At 44.3% G+C, this 5,988-nt stretch overlaps 1 protein-coding gene across 1 annotated transcript in view; it reads right to left on the bottom strand.

Annotated features, from left to right (window-relative positions):
- Window positions 1–3,635, bottom strand: part of LOC116360071 (FERM and PDZ domain-containing protein 1-like) — a 69,342-nt gene extending 65,707 nt beyond the window's left edge. Inside the window, exon 1 of the mRNA XM_031814583.1 lies at window positions 3,112–3,635. The gene's annotated coding sequence lies outside the window, so the exon portion shown is untranslated. The remainder of the gene's footprint in view (window positions 1–3,111) is intronic.
- Between the last annotated feature and the right edge of the window lie 2,353 nt (window positions 3,636–5,988).

The following is a 5,988-nucleotide window of genomic DNA, read 5'->3' as shown; positions in this document are numbered from 1 at the left end:
GGCCAGTTGGAGCGAGCCAATCAGGACCTGGCAACAGCCCTTCATTAACTCGTCTCCTCCAACCCCACCACATGGAGCCAGCAACTTGAACTTGAACTGCCCTGTTGATTAAGGGCTTGTAAAGTAAGCATTTCATGGTAAGGTCTACACTTGTTGTATCCGGTGCAGGTGACAAAGTTTGATTTCTTTGGTTGGAATACGCCCACAACAGCCTTCCCTGCTCGGCTACTGGTCTCTCACCCATCGAGTGTCTCTTGGGATATCAGCCCCCACTCTTCCCCGAGCAAGAGGAGGAAGTCAGCCATCCCTCTGCCCAGATGTTAATCCGCTGCTGTCTCCGTACCTGGAAGAGAGCCGGGGCTGAGCTGTTGAAGACCACTTCCAGGTATCGGCGACAAGCGGATCGCCACCGGACCCCAGCTCCCTGCTATCGGCTCAGTCAGAGGATATGGCTGTCCACTCGGGACCTGCCCCTCCGGGTGGACTCCGGTAAACTTCCCCCCCCCGTTTCATCGGCCCTAACCATCTCTAAAGTACTTATCCTCTCTGCTGTTCGTCTTCTGTTGCACCGCACCCTTCGTATACATCAACTTCTGTCTCCTCTTTCTGTTTGTCTGTTGCCAGTTTGTCTTGTCAGTTTTTACCAGTGTGATTTCACGTTTTCTTGTTTCTCAAGTGTTTTTTCTCAAGTTTTCTCGGTTCTGACCATTCAGCCCTGATCCTGATCTTTCTGCCATCCTGTACCTGCCTGACTCTGACCTGACAACAAACCTCTGCCTGTAGACGACCTGCCCTTTGTGGTATAATAAATGATTGGGAACTGTACTATCTGCATCTGGGTTATAACAGTTGTGACACGGGGCAAATGTGATGCTAACGATCATCCAGATGATTCATGGAGATTTACAGGGCATTTGTCTTCTTCAAAAGTAGATTATGAAAAAAACTGAGTGAGGTTTCAGCTCATGCCAAACACTAAAACCACTCAACAACATATTTAATCCAATACATTCTAGTCCCTTCTCATTAATAACATATCGCTAATGAACACTTTTGTCGTTTGGACTTCCTATGTGGATCCATTGTTGTCTATTTATCAGAATGTAAAACAGAACACTGGTATCTAATCCCATTGTTGTCTATTTATCAGAATGTAAAACAGAACACTGGTATCTAATCTCATTGTTGTCTATTTATCAGAATGTAAAACAGAACACTGGTATCTAATCCCATTGTTATCTATTTATCAGAATGTAAAACAGAATACTGGTATCTAATCCCATTGTTGTCTATTTATCAGAATGTAAAACAGAACACTGGTATCTAATCCCATTGTTGTCTATTTATCAGAATGTAAAACAGAACACTGGTATCTAATCCCATTGTTGTCTATTTATCAGAATGTAAAACAGAACACTGGTATCTAATCCCATTGTTGTCTATTTATCAGAATGTAAAACAGAACACTGGTATCTAATCCCATTGTTGTCTACTACAGTGTTGTGAGGGAGGAGCCATTAAACAATAGACACAGTGTAGCAAAGCATTTCACTGTCAAGAAACAAGGTGGTGGAGTCATGTGAACACTTCTATTGCAGAGTACCTTCTCACTGTCTCTCCCTGCCTTCATGTCTGTCAGTCTCATCCACCTAGCTCTTATTTCCCCAGTCTTTTCTTGATCAATCGTTCATCACTCACACTCTTTCTATTTCTCTCTCTCTCTCTCTCTCTGTCTCTCTCTCTCTCTTAGATAAGTAGAAACAATGGGGGGAGTTAGATTTCCTCTGACAGGATAATACTGACACACACACACACACAAACACACACACACATACTCGAGAGGCTAATGAGGCTACAGCAGCACATGTGCCCTACTCCACCATTCACTCCTTCTCCCTGCCTCACTCTTCCCATCTTCTCCTCCTCTACCTCTCTTTTACTCTTTCACTTCACCTCGTTCAACTTCTTCTTCATAGTTCTTTCACTTACAGCACGTTTATACATTCACACTCAAATAAAACACACATCGGACAAATGGCTTGTGCTTACACACACACACACACACACACACACACACACACACACACACACACACACACACACACACACACACACACACACACACAGAGATAATGAGATTACGGTGAGTGTGTGTGTTACTGCGTCACCCCGCTGAGCCAGATTAGAGACAATCACCTCAGACCAACGCATAGCCTTATACACGAACACAGAGACCCTCCTCTCTGTAACTGTCTCTGTAATTGTCTCTGTCTGTTTCTCCTTTGCTCTCTCTCCTTCATTATTTCTCTCTCTCATTTCTCTCTCTCTCTCACAAACACACATACACATATACTCTCCTCCCCCTCCACAAACACAGTTACCCTCCCCCCTCCACAAACACAGTTACCCTCCCCCCTCCACAAACACAGTTCCCCTCCTCCCCTTCCACAAACACAGTTCCCCTCCTCCCCTTCCACAAACACAGTTCCCCTCCTCCACAAACACAGTTCCCCTCCTCCACAAACACAGTTCCCCTCCTCCCCCTCCACAAACACAGTTCCCCTCCTCCACAAACACAGTTACCCTCCTCCCCCTCCACAAACACAGTTCCCCTCCCCCCTCCACAAACACAGTTCCCCTCCTCCCCCTCCACAAACACAGTTACACTCCCCCCTCCACAAACACAGTTCCCCTCCCCCCTCCACAAACACAGTTCCCCTCCCCCCTCCACAAACACAGTTCCCCTCCTCCCCTTCCACAAACACAGTTCCCCTCCTCCCCCTCCACAAACACAGTTACCCTCCCCAGTCCACAAACACAGTTACACTCCCCCCTCCACAAACACAGTTCCCCTCCCCCCCTCCACAAACACAGTTCCCCTCCCCCCTCCACAAACACAGTTCCCCTCCTCCCCTTCCACAAACACAGTTCCCCTCCTCCCCCTCCACAAACACAGTTACCCTCCCCAGTCCACAAACACAGTTACACTCCCCCCTCCACTAACACAGTTCCCCTCCCCCCTCCACAAACACAGTTACCCTCCTCCCCCTCCACAAACACAGTTCCCCTCCTCCCCTTCCACAAACACAGTTACCCTCCTCCCCCTCTCACCTGTGCTCTGTCCTCTGTATCAGGGCTCCATCATGGTGTATCCCCAGTTACTCCCCCTCTCTGATCTCTCTCTGGACATCCTGGTGAGGAAGAGGAGGGTGCTGCTTCTTCATCTCCTGCTGATACAACACAACATGATTGATCGCCAGATAAATATTGAACAAACTATCAACTACAAATGTGTTGATATGTAACCTGTTGCTAGGGTTACAGGAAGGTTAAGAGTCAGGGTAAATGTGTTGATATGTAACCTGTTGCTAGGGTTACAGTAAGGTTAAGAGTCAGGGTAAATGTGTTGATATGTAACCTGTTGCTAGGGTTACAGGAAGGTTAAGAGTCAGGGTAAATGTGTTGATATGTAACCTGTTGCTAGGGTTACAGGAAGGTTAAGAGTCAGGGTAAAGGTGTTGATATGTAACCTGTTGCTAGGGTTGCAGGAAGGTTAAGAGTCAGGGTAAATGTGTTGATATGTAACCTGTTACTAGGGTTACAGTAAGGTTAAGAGTCAGGGTAAATGTGTTGATATGTAACCTGTTGCTAGGGTTACAGTAAGGTTAAGAGTCAGGGTAAATGTGTTGATATGTAACCTGTTGCTAGGGTTACAGTAAGGTCAGGGTAAATGTGTTGATATGTAACCTGTTACTAGGGTTACAGTAAGGTTAAGAGTCAGGGTAAATGTGTTGATATGTAACCTGTTGCTAGGGTTACAGTAAGGTCAGGGTAAATGTGTTGATATGTAACCTGTTGCTAGGGTTACAGTAAGGTTTAGAGTCAGGGTAAATGTGTTGATATGTAACCTGTTGCTAGGGTTACAGTAAGGTTAAGAGTCAGGGTAAATGTGTTGCTTTGTAACCTGTTGCTAGGGTTACAGGAAGGTTAAGAGTCAGGGTAAATGTGTTGATATGTAACCTGTTGCTAGGGTTACAGTAAGGTCAGGGTAAATGTGTTGATATGTAACCTGTTACTAGGGTTACAGTAAGGTTAAGAGTCAGGGTAAATGTGTTGATATGTAACCTGTTGCTAGGGTTACAGTAAGGTCAGGGTAAATGTGTTGATATGTAACCTGTTGCTAGGATTACAGTAAGGTTTAGAGTCAGGGTAAATGTGTTGATATGTAACCTGTTGCTAGGGTTACAGTAAGGTTAAGAGTCAGGGTAAATGTGTTGATATGTAACCTGTTGCTAGGGTTACAGGAAGGTTAAGAGTCAGGGTAAAGGTGTTGATATGTAACCTGTTGCTAGGGTTACAGTAATGTTAAGAGTCAGGGTAAATGTGTTGATATGTAACCTGTTGCTAGGGTTACAGTAAGGTTTAGAGTCAGGGTAAAGGTGTTGATATGTAACCTGTTGCTAGGGTTACAGGAAGGTTTAGAGTCAGGGTAAATGTGTTGATATGTAACCTGTTGCTAGGGTTACAGTAAGGTTTAGAGTCAGGGTAAATGTGTTGATATGTAACCTGTTGCTAGGGTTACAGTAAGGTTAAGAGTCAGGGTAAAGGTGTTGATATGTAACCTGTTACTAGGGTTACAGGAAGGTTAAGAGTCAGGGTAAAGGTGTTGATATGTAACCTGTTACTAGGGTTACAGGAAGGTTTAGAGTCAGGGTAAAGGTGTTGATATGTAACCTGTTGCTAGGGTTACAGTAAGGTTAAGAGTCAGGGTAAAGGTGTTGATATGTAACCTGTTACTAGGGTTACAGGAAGGTTAAGAGTCAGGGTAAAGGTGTTGATATGTAACCTGTTACTAGGGTTACAGGAAGGTTTAGAGTCAGGGTAAAGGTGTTGATATGTAACCTGTTGCTAGGGTTACAGTAAGGTTTAGAGTCAGGGTAAATGTGTTGATATGTAACCTGTTGCTAGGGTTACAGTAAGGTTTAGAGTCAGGGTAAAGGTGTTGATATGTAACCTGTTGCTAGGGTTACAGTAAGGTTTAGAGTCAGGGTAAAGGTGTTGATATGTAACCTGTTGCTAGGGTTACAGTAAGGTTTAGAGTCAGGGTAAATGTGTTGATATGTAACCTGTTGCTAGGGTTACAGTAAGGTTTAGAGTCAGGGTAAAGGTGTTGATATGTAACCTGTTGCTAGGGTTACAGTAAGGTTTAGAGTCAGGGTAAAGGTGTTGATATGTAACCTGTTGCTAGGGTTACAGTAAGGTTTAGAGTCAGGGTAAAGGTGTTGATATGTAACCTGTTGCTAGGGTTACAGTAAGGTTTAGAGTCAGGGTAAAGGTGTTGATATGTAACCTGTTGCTAGGGTTACAGTAAGGTTTACAGTCAGGGTAAAGGTGTTGATATGTAACCTGTTGCTAGGGTTACAGTAAGGTTTAGAGTCAGGGTAAAGGTGTTGATATGTAACCTGTTGCTAGGGTTACAGTAAGGTTTAGAGTCAGGGTAAAGGTGTTGATATGTAACCTGTTGCTAGGGTTACAGTAAGGTTTAGAGTCAGGGTAAAGGTGTTGATATGTAACCTGTTGCTAGGGTTACAGGAAGGTTTAGAGTCAGGGTAAAGGTGTTGATATGTAACCTGTTGCTAGGGTTACAGGAAGGTTTAGAGTCAGGGTAAAGGTGTTGATATGTAACCTGTTGCTAGGGTTACAGTAAGGTTTAGAGTCAGGGTAAAGGTGTTGATATGTAACCTGTTGCTAGGGTTACAGTAAGGTTTAGAGTCAGGGTAAAGGTGTTGATATGTAACCTGTTGCTAGGGTTACAGTAAGGTTTAGAGTCAGGGTAAAGGTGTTGATATGTAACCTGTTGCTAGGGTTACAGTAAGGTTTAGAGTCAGGGCAAAGGTGTTGATATGTAACCTGTTGCTAGGGTTACAGTAAGGTTTAGAGTCAGGGTAAAGGTGTTGATATGTAACCTGTTGCTAGGGTTACAGTAAG

The sequence above is a fragment of the Oncorhynchus kisutch genome, unplaced genomic scaffold (assembly GCF_002021735.2).
Source record: "Oncorhynchus kisutch isolate 150728-3 unplaced genomic scaffold, Okis_V2 Okis07a-Okis12b_hom, whole genome shotgun sequence".
NCBI classification, from domain to species: Eukaryota; Metazoa; Chordata; class Actinopteri; order Salmoniformes; family Salmonidae; genus Oncorhynchus; species Oncorhynchus kisutch.
This window is presented reverse-complemented; position numbering and strand designations above follow the sequence as displayed.